The 11,152-nt window shown below is 37.8% G+C and overlaps 1 long non-coding RNA gene across 6 annotated transcripts; it reads right to left on the bottom strand.

Annotated features, from left to right (window-relative positions):
* Positions 1-1,828: 1,828 nt before the first annotated feature.
* On the bottom strand, positions 1,829-5,220 carry LOC116247150 (uncharacterized). Of its 6 annotated transcripts, XR_007572407.1 has the most exons (9): positions 4,639-5,218; positions 4,314-4,503; positions 4,189-4,205; positions 3,639-4,079; positions 3,132-3,217; positions 2,872-2,923; positions 2,625-2,717; positions 2,468-2,531; positions 1,829-2,389 (listed from the first exon to the last, which is right to left on the bottom strand). It is a non-coding gene; the product is annotated as an uncharacterized LOC116247150 (long non-coding RNA). The 6 variants fall into 6 exon arrangements; XR_007572405.1 differs by having other exon boundaries at positions 3,639-4,503; positions 4,639-4,783; positions 4,956-5,220; XR_007572404.1 differs by having other exon boundaries at positions 4,189-4,503.
* Between the last annotated feature and the right edge of the window lie 5,932 nt (positions 5,221-11,152).

The raw sequence follows: 11,152 nt of genomic DNA, 5'->3' as shown, positions 1-11,152 counted from the left end.
CTTCCTATCCTGCATCACCAACCACCCCCTCCCCCGGTGGCCACGCTACTATCTCCTCCACCTACTGCTTCCTCGCTTCACCACCATCATCGTCTTCCGTGTACTCGGATCTCCGCAGTCACCACGGTCCATCGACCGAAGAACCGACGCCCAGCCGCTTATCTTCTCGCCATCGCCTGAGCTTCAATCGGTCCTTCTGCCCCTTTTGCCAGAGACGGGAAGCTCGTCAGGAAGACCCATTTATGCCAGGGGTTTTGGCAACTTAACCCGGGGTTCGAACCCTTGAGTTATGCCAGTACAGGGCAGACTGCTCTGACCTGTGGGCGCGACCCGCGGAAAACTATCTATAATTTTTGTTTACAATGTCGAGCAAAGGGCCCCCCTTCTCTTGGCTTTTATAGATTTTAGTTTCACTTGGGAGAAACCAGGAATTTAAGGTGAGTTTCCCTTATTTCCTCATGCTTTAATTTGAATACAGAATATATTTGTAACTGTTGTATGAACCTCTCAAAAATTAAAATCAAGCTATTTTTAAAATAAGTGTTTCATTAATCTGTTCCATTCTTTAAAATAAATTTATAAAATATTGCCATGAGCTAATTGGCCATTTGAGCTATGCCGTCAGAGCAGATTGAACCAAGAATTAAAAGTTTTTTTTAACAAAGAAAAAGAAAAAAAAAAAAGAAAACCACTTCAACTTAACTTTACATAAAAAGTCTACAACTAAACGCCATTACAATTTTACCTTCTAAAAGAAACAATAAATTAAGTTCTTCTTTAACTTCATTATCTGTTTATAGAAAAAGCTGTTGTATCCATTTTTCTCTCCTCCGTCACTGAATATCATTACCACCATCATAAGAAATCATCTCTCCCTCACACAAAAACCTAACAAGAACAGACTTGATATTATGATTGTTTGGTTGTGATTCTCCATATCTAGTAACCATCGCCATTCTTGACAATGTGTGAAACGTTGGAAAGCACATTACGGAAACGCTTTGCCGAGGCATCCATCGCTGCAAATCGTTCATTGCGGCAAAGGTGGCAGCTCACCGTCTTGCCAAAGAAGGAGAAAACTGAAAGACACCAATCTTTGTCTTCTTTCATAAAGTATTCGTACCACGATGTGACCAAAGCAAATGGCACGAGGGGCATTGTTTTTATGCTTATGTAATTCGTAAATAAATGAAATCCGAACCTCCTAATGCGTTTATAAACATTAATTTTATGTAAATCATGTTTTAGTTTAAATTCTTTTTGTAAAAAAAAAAAAATTCTTTTCAACCATCAAATTTTGATGTTATAAGATATGTTCATTTTTCGATTATGATAAAATATTATTAAAGTGAAAAATAACTAACTTAATATATATTTTTTTTTCACCAAATTACCCTTAAAACCATATCTATATGGTTAGATTGCAGAAAAAAAATGCTTTAATCATCTCTCCAACAAAAATGTTGGCTGTCATTGAGATTCAATACATGCAAGGATTTATAATAGGAGAGCTTTCTGCCCTTGTCTCCATGGTTGAGAAACATTGACAAGCAAGTGGTTACAAACCCCTTGTTCACTCAATGGAAAAAAATCTGATAGACTCTTAAAGGGATGGATTATGGCCACTTTGTTTGAGTCAGTCCTTGATGTGGTAGTTGATCGTCAACGCTAAGGAAATATAGGACAGACTTATCAGCTCCTTTTCTCAAGGCTCACAAGAGCGTCAGTCTTGTCTAATCCAGCAGCTTTCAACCATCAAGAAGGGATCAAAATCCCTTAAAGAACAACATCAAACATTTTAAATCAATATGTGATGACTTAGCCACCATAGGAAAACTAGTTGCAGATTGGGCCAAAGTGTTTTGGGATCTACAGGGATTGGGATCTAATTATGAAAAATTTGTGATAAGTAAGTTGAAACCACCTGTCCTGGCATATCGTGACATTATCCTTCTCCTCCCAAGCCGTGGAACCAGAACAACATCATACATAATTTTTCCGACGCTTAAAAAGCGCTGGGACAAATCGTTCCCGGCATTTCCGACCGATGGGGTTGCCCCTGTTGGGACTCCAACACTCGACGGATTGGAATGCCGGTACAAGCTATAAGTTTAGCCAGCATTCCAGAAAAGCCGGAACAAGTCCACGGCACCAGCTGCAGCGATAGCTGGCTGTTGCTTCCACTGCTGCCGACAGCTACCTATTGTTACTGCCGGCAGCATTTTTACATATAAAGAGGAGTGCTGAGGCCGAATTTGGAGCACATGAGTACAGTTTCATGAGATGAAAACTGCGGTGGTCTTCACTAGATGGTAGGCGCACCGGTCGCTTCAATGGCTTTTGTTTCTTCTTTGCTAATTCTTTTCCCTTTCAAATCTTCTCTGGTCTCCTGCGAAGCACCTTGTAAAATCATAAACCACATAATATTTTGAACTTGTAAAGCTATTGATTTTTTAAAATTGTTTACATTTTTGTCTGCAAAGTAGCCTTCGTGAAAAGGCTTACAAGAAAATGGCTGCATCTTCATAATGCTGCAATCGGCACACCATTTCATTAACCTTTTAGTTGCAAAATTATAAGAGAACACAAAAGCTGAAGCCATTAACACAGTTATGTTTACATACTCTGCTCGTGATGTAATGGTCAGGAAATGGTTCTGAGACTCTGGCTACTTGGGCAGAAAGGAATTCAACTGAGTCCGATTTCATAAAACACATCTAGATGGCATAATGAGAGACAATACACCTTAATAAGCTTTACACAAAAATAAAACACATCTAGATAGCATAATGTGTGTGTGTGTGTGTGTGAGAGAGAGAGAGAGAGACCTTTATCAAGTTCCCAAACAGAAAGAAAGTGAATGATATGTACCTGAGAAAGTGTCTTGGAGTATCCACATGGCGGTATCATTAGATTTAGCTGCCTGAGGATCAGAACAAATTAGAACCCAAATGAGCAGAAACTAAATTCCTGTAACTGGTTATCAACCTAAGACATACGATGCATGATTCATGTGACCAAGATCATGAGATTGTTCACCTCTTATGTGATGCATGTAATAGAAATCCAGATGAAATTTCATGAACTTGGTCATGTTTTGATTGATGATCTTAAGTCATGCATAAACGTACATGAAGTTTCACCGAGTTCCCAAGGTCTTGCCCTTCGCTGTGTTGTCTGTGGTCTGCACAGACCCTCCGTTCGATATTATATCCCACTGCACCATGGAAAACATTCAATGATCACCATCCATTAAATGTGAGATTTCCAACTGAAGTCAAACGATTATGTGTGTGTGTGTGTGTGTGAGAGAGAGAGAGAGAGAGAGAGAGAGAGATCATGAAGCTGGTTTTGGTAGATGGTGAAGTTTGGGAAGAGAGGGATCATGAAACCGGTAGTTGGTGAAGTTTGGGGAGAACTGGATGAGTTATTGCACCCTTATTAAATTATAATTTCCTGTTAAAAACCTTGGAACAAATCTTAGAATTGGCATTCCAGAAAGGTGGTATCACCCGGTGTTTTCCTTTTTTTTTTTTTCCAAAGACAGAACACATTAAAGAGAGATGATGGATGTTGGAAAATTCCTAAACCAAAAGGAAAACCTTTTTTGTTTCCCCAAATTGACATTTTCTCCTTACCTATTGCTATGATCTATTTCTGTTCATTGACATTTTCTCTACAAGTCTGTTTTTCTTCTGCTTCAAGCGAGCTGCTTGAATGGAGATAAAAGCCCGAGCACGATCTTTGCACCTTAAGGGCTCTATAGTTTCTGCAAGAAGTTGTGCCTTTCCGTGCAAATCTTACCGCAGCATTTCTCCGGCTGTTTATTCGCTTCAGCCATTGTCTTCAACAGAGCTTGAACTGCTCTTTCTCTATTGCTTACCGTTACATTCACAATGGACGAAACACTGGCGTCTGTTAAAAGTTTGATGTCCTCCAATTCATGAATCACAACGTTTCTCTTCTTCCCTGCAGCCACCCCCTCCGCTTCTCATCTCTGGCCCAAAAACCGTCCAGCCATTTAACGAAAGGTTCGCACCTTGTTATGCTGATCATCGCCCGCGGAAGCACTACCAGAGCTAAAACATTAGAGACAAAAGCAAAATTTGAGTGCCCATTGCTCCAATCATGCAACACCAGCATTTAAAGGCCGTAAAATCTAAAAAGAGAGACAAGATCAAGCTGCACCTCCGTGTGCACTAAGCCTTGGATGTTCCGGGAAAGCATACGTATGATTAACAAAATAAGGATAGGGAAAAATCAGCCTTCCTTCTTTCCCTTCAAAATTAAGCTTTAAAAGAAGAAGAACTTACTCTCACAAGCGTAAGAAAAATGGAAACCTAGCCTAACAACGTAATGAAGGGGAGACAACCAACAGAGAAGGGATTTGATTTCTTCTGCCATGTGCACAAGCTCAGAAGTCATTGTCAGCATAGTCTGGTGGCAGATCCTTCATTGTAGACGCTGCCTTCTGGTTAAGCTTTGCCTAATTAATCACCAATACTTCATGATGAATCATCCAAAACAAGAAGATGACGACATGGTCAGGGTTCAACAATATCAAACCAATGAGGTTGTTAGGAAAACTAAAGAACAGAGAATTGGATGAGAAGAAAAGGGAAAAAAACTTTTTCTCACCAATACTTCATGATGAATCATCCAAAACAAGAAGATGACGACAAGGTCAGGGCTCCACAACATCAAACCAATGAGATTGTTAGGAAAACTAAAGAACAGAGAATTGGATGAGAAAAAAAGGGAAAAAAACTTTTTCTCACCAATACTTCATGATGAATCATCCAAAACAAGAAGATGACGACAAGGTCAGGGTTCAACAATATCAAACCAATGAGATTGTTAGGAAAACTAAAGAACAGAGAACTGGATGAGAGAAAAAGGGAAAAAAACTTTTTCTTAGAGTTCAAACAAAAGGAAGGAAAGCGACAAAGACTCACTTGGCTTGTTCCCTTTAAGAACCCTGACGAAACTAATCGCCGTACATGTTTCATGCAGACAATGCCAAAATTCATTCTCTAATCACCTGAATGGCGCCCTTCCAAGAAGAACAAACCTGTGTTCTCTCTCTCCCTCTCTCCTTGGATCTCGGAGCTCACTCCCGCTGTAGATCTCGAGGCGATTTTACTCTCCCTCTGTCACCCTTAACAATGCTTTGCGCCGGATGTATTCGCTTCACGTGAAATATCTTCCATCGTTTGAGCACTAAAAAAAGTGACCTGAGGCAATTTGGCACCTAAGGTTGGGTGTCGAGATTCGATGGGACTCAGGGTTAGGCTCTGGCTCATGTTCGGGCTTGAAAAAAGGGAACTTGTCCGGCCGGCCTGGCTGCCCCGTTTGGCTCGATAAAAATGTTTTAATATATATTTCATTAATTCATATATATAATTATAAATATTTTCTTACAATTAATTATATTTATATATTATTTTATATTAAACATATATGTTTTTTAATTTAATGGGATTAAGCTCGAGGGCTCGGGTTTTAGGTTGCCTATTTTTCTAACCAAAGCAATTCCTCTAAGCATAAGCAGCATTACAAATTCAATAGTAAAGCATTAGGCTTTTTCTCAAAGATGCAATAGCCGGCAGAAGCAAGAATCCCACACCGCCTCCCTTGGATACTCCCAACATCCCCCAAAATTCCAATCAAAGCAAGAACAAGTTTTATGAAATGACATGTCAAATATGTGGCAATAAAAATTAAGGGTGTTAAATTAAAAAAATATTGTTTAATTATAAAATAACATTTTTTAATATAAAATGTATTTATTAAGAATAAAAAAATATTATTAAAACAAAAAAATTAATATATATATATATATTTTTTTTTAACTTACCGGGCCTAGCTGTCGGGCCCGGCCCGAGCGAGGATTTTCCCAGCCCAAACCCAGCCCATATCGGGCCGGCCCAGCCTTGATAAAAATCACTCTGCCCTCAATTGCTACCATAGGCCTTATTGTGGTAATGAGTCTATTATGATAAGGAATGGACAAAAATTAAATATTTCTGATATGGGCAATGCCGAAATTTTTACCAAGCAATTTCTCTTCTCTTGAAAGATGTTTTATGTATCCCTGATATGATATGAAGGTCGACCTCCTTTTAGTTAGCTGAATCTTCTGATTTTTCATATAAGAATTTTATTTCTGTTATTAGGGACATTAGTGATTGAGTGCATGCTTGTTCTAGTTGTCAACATGGAAAAGCATGTTGTTTGCTTTTTTGTTTCTAAAGATGATCACTGCAAGGCAAAATTTGACAAAGTGCACTCAGAACTTTGGGTGCCTTCTTCCACCACTTCAAGAGAAGGATTTTTGGGTTTATGTGATGGTAGAGGTGAGCTTTCTAGCACATTCTTCATGAGTTATTTCGCTGATCATGGCATCAAAAGGCAAGTTCATGGCCCCACATCCATGAACAAAATGGGGTGTCTAACCTCAAGCATAGAAATATCACATAATTTAGATTGACAATGATGAATAGGCGATTTCGGGTGTATATTTTTTTCGTAGATGTTTTTTTGCATTCACAGAGCTTGGCTATACTATTAATATCTGTGTACATTGGGGTATCAATGCTTCTCATGTCTAATGGATTACAAGTTATCATAGTCACAGAAAACACGTTTAAAAAAAATATGATAAATTAAATGACCGTTTAAAACTTTATAAAACACTTTAAAACACAAGTTAGAAAAACATGTTTTTAATGCGTTTTTTTTCATGTTTTTTCACCTTTTTTTCAGCTTTTTTAATGCCAAACAGTTTTCTTTTCATTTTCCAATTTTTATTTGTTGCAAATATACTTATCTTTTGATGCTTGTGTTATTCGCTTCTCACTCATTTTATTTTTTCTTCATTTTTAGTTTTTTAAAATTTTTAAAAATTTACCATATTTTCTCCTTTTTTTCCTGGTTTTTCCATGCTTACTGAATTATAGCCGAGAAAAACCTCATCGTTTAAAACTCCAAGATGTTATTTGTGACTATGAATTTACAAAAAGATTCAATTTGACCCAAAAACACTCCCTTTACAACATGGATCACAAAAGTTATGGTGCCAAAGAATAATAAGTAAACTCCTAAAATAAATACTAGATACTTCTTCAGGAGCCAAAGAGTTATGTACTTCCTCAAGAGTTATGTACTTCCTCAATTAATGCCTTATGTACTTCCTCAATTAATGCCTTAGCTCCACTGAGGAGGCTCTTCCAAAGAATGATAAGTAAACACCTAAGCTAAAACAGTAGAGACTTCTCTAGAAGCCAAAGCATGATATACTTCTCCAATTAATGCCTTAACCCCATAGGGAAGGCTCTAGAGACAAAACAAAAAACAAACAAGTTAACAAAGACAATCAAAGTTTACACAAATATACACAAACTCTAAGCACATAAACTATCTCTACACAGTGAAAGAATAAATTTTAGAGACATGTATGTAATTTCTATTTGAGTTTAGAAGATAGTGTCCAAATTTAATAAAATTAGGTTTGTTAGACTTCTAAAACATGTAAAAATAAATTTAAGTTTGGAGAACTCAAAAAATCAATGGAGATTTCAAACTATCGTATGTGAAAATTAAAAATGACCTTGGACAAGTGTTCTCAAATATGAAAATACATAAAACCAATTTACAAAACAACTTGAAAACCACAACAAATTACCTCCAAATTGGATGAAGTATGATCTACACTATGTAGATGCATGGGTAAGCTGCAGTAAGAATTTGGAATGAAACATTAAAGCACATGAGATGATATTCTAAAGATGACTAGAAATCTGCTATTTTGAGAAGTTCAATAAACTTTATTTAAGTTTACTTCACACACCAAGATATATTAAACTAAAACTAGCATATTTGAACTCCCAGGTGTATGTTCAATGCAATACAACCAGAAACTCAACCTGCAGTAAGGAAATGAAGAATCTTATCGAAGACTCAATCCAAAATTAACTAATTCATATGAATTAAGCACTAACTATTATACATTAATGCACAGCTCTAAAACAAGCTCTAACCCTAATATACTCAACCTAAATAATGTAATATAAGTTTTTGAAATAAATTATCCAACTGAATTAACTATAATGAAACCTAAAAGTCAAATTATCTCATAGAAAAGTAGGAAAAAGAGAAGAATGTAAATACCAACATTTGCAAAGGGTGAGCCCTAGAGGAGCAAATGTGGCCTTCCTAAGGTGACACATCATATATAGGTCCACTCTTATCCCAAATAAATTCTTGGTAAATATAGACTAAATGAAATGTAATTAACAAAATGAAATGCAATCCTAATCTAAATAAGATGAAATAAAATGTTATCTAAATCTCAATAAAGATAAAATGCAATTAAACTGGACTACAGTGAGATGCTTCTACATTAATCCTAAATAGAAAACTAAATGAAACGTAATGAATGGGAAAGAGATATTAGAGGGACTCATAAAGGGGCAGCACCTAGGAGATCTCTAGGCTAGGGGTTGACCAAATTTGTGGGCCATACCTTCCAGATTTTTCTCTCAAATGCAATTTAATCCTAGTGAATCATCTAGGGTGAAAACTATTAACTAAATGACGTAAAATCCTAATAATGTGGATACTAAATGTTAATCTAATTTGGCTTGTGAGGTAGTTTGGTGAGCCGCAAGTAGAACATGTCCACATCAAGAGAGACTTCTAAGAAGGATGGTGGTACATTATGTGGCTTTTCTCCCATTCTGTAGGAGTGGTTTCCTGGAATCTAGGAGAGTTAATCCTTTTACCTAATCTACCCTCTTAAGCATACAACTAGTTACAACTAAACTGTACCTAATCTAACACAATTGTTGCTGTCCACTAAGGAAAAGCAGCCTAGGACATGCCTAACTAATGCCAAGCAAAACACTAAATGAAACCTAAAGTGCACTCTAAAACCTAACTATCATGCAAAATGCAACTATGCAAGAATGAACTCTCATGCAATGTAATTCTCAACTGCACGCCCAAAATGAATGAGTCCTAAATTCTAAGTAGACAACCTCATTAATGAGGTCACCAACTAACTAGAATAAGCTTAGACTTTCCGACAGAAATTTTGGAACCAGTTAACCTCTTTATTTGACTCTATATATACCTCTGTATGACCAACAAAAAGACTCTAAAACTAATGCAAAGTACATACGAGACAGTCATTCATGCGAGCACAAAATAACTCCAAAAGCGATGCAATTTGACCCAAGATTTCTTGATATTGGAGATACAAAAACATGAGCTCAAACCCATCAAAACATGGATAAATTTTTAGATACATAAAAGTCCTATATTTCATGCGTCATTACTAGTAAGATGAATGAACAAAAAATGGAAGCTACAAAGTGGTAAAAGATCATGGAAGGCTTCCCAACCCAATAACCATTCTAAAGGCACAGCAAAAGAGGTTCCTCCTTGAGCTCAATCCCTTGTACCAAATGACTCGTGTAATGAACGAAACTGAGGACGGGGGATCTTATCACTTCAAAGAGGGGGCAACAAAGCTAAAAATGCTTGGGCAAGAGGCACAAAAGATTTGTAGGCACAAGAGCATCATAGTCCTTCATTTATGTTACCTAAATGCCACCTCTTGACTAGCTACCTTTTGCAAGCTCCATTCTCCACTTTTATCTTTATGACAGAATATATTCTTTCACTTCTAGGATATGCACTCGAGACAATTGATGGTGCCCCAGTTATGGACATATTCTAGAAAATATATAGTGGTACTACTTATTCCAAACAAAAAGAAAATTGAAGAGACAAAACCAAAACTTAACACTAAAACAAGGTGAAAAATCAATCAACAAGAGCCATCTAGATGATGTAATGAACCAACTTTGATGTTGGTTGGGGGTTAAAAAATTAATCAACCTTAAGCCCATCATGGAACATCAAGTAGTTAGAAAGATTAGAGACCAAGATAACTTAGAAGAAACATCCATGATGACTAATGAATCTAAAAAAAGTAAGAGGGTTCTCAAGAAATTAAGGATGATTGACAAAAGGATAGGGGCTTATCTTTTAACCCTAATGAAGTGCATTAACTATAGTACTGGAGATTTTTGGATGGACATGATCTTGATCTCAAATCTCAAACATTCTTAACCGTCACAAGCAAGATCTTATATTATCTTTCAAACTAAGCTGCTAGGACATCTACGAGAAGGTGCAGAAGGAGCTTTCTTTATTCAAATTAGTAGGAAAATTCATTGTTGGCTAGAGGAACTAAATTATATGCCTCTAAGAAGAAGCAAAGTGTTTGTGGAGTCAAAAGCTTGTTAAGAATCTAATAATTACTGTAGCAATTGACACAATCAAATACATTTTGGTATCAATATTTTACAGCTATACCAATTTTAGAGATAATTTTTGTGGAAAAATTAGTTTATCACCTAGAATGTCTCATGGATTTAGTGGGGATTGGAATCATATTAGATAACATGATGAGTAAGGGAATTTAGCACTACCATTGTAACGTTATTCATTTTGGCAGGTTGGATTTGGATCAGGGTCCAAACCCGGACCCAAACCTCACTTGCGTGAAAAGCTCAACGGGCGGGGATGCTTTCTCTCTCGTCTGCCTCAATGTCTCCCTCGTCTTCACTATTTTGTCTCGCTGGCTTGCACACAACATAGAGAAGAAGGCGGAAGGTGTGGCAGATGCGATGGAGGTGAAGGGTGGCGGCGGCGGCAACGCTGAGGTGAACCCTTTCGACCTCTCTCTGCCTCTTACTTCTTCTTTCTTTTTTCTTCTTCTCCTCCTCCCTTTCTCGTTGTTCTGTCGCCTTTCCCTCTGTCCCGATTCTCCTTGTCGAGTTCCCCTCTTCCTCCCACGCACCTCACATGCCCTCTCTCTGCCCACGCTTTCTCTGCCCGCACTCTCCCCTCTTTGTCAGTGCCCTCTCTCTGCCCACGCTCTCTACTGCCTCTCTCCCTCGCCACTATCCTCCTTCTCCTTCCCTCCAGCTCTCTCCCGCACGGTCCCTCTCCTCTGCTACCCTCTCGTCTCTTGTCCCATGCACGCTCTCCCCTCTGCCCAAACTCTCTTGATCAGTCTCCCTCTCCTCATTTTCTATTTGTTTTCCCCTCTCCCTCAACCGAGCACTCTCCCTATTTGCAC

Source organism: Nymphaea colorata, chromosome 2 (assembly GCF_008831285.2).
Source record: "Nymphaea colorata isolate Beijing-Zhang1983 chromosome 2, ASM883128v2, whole genome shotgun sequence".
Lineage (NCBI taxonomy): Eukaryota > Viridiplantae > Streptophyta > Magnoliopsida > Nymphaeales > Nymphaeaceae > Nymphaea > Nymphaea colorata.
The sequence above is the reverse complement of the archived record's forward strand: the minus strand, read 5'-3'. Positions and strand labels throughout refer to the sequence as shown.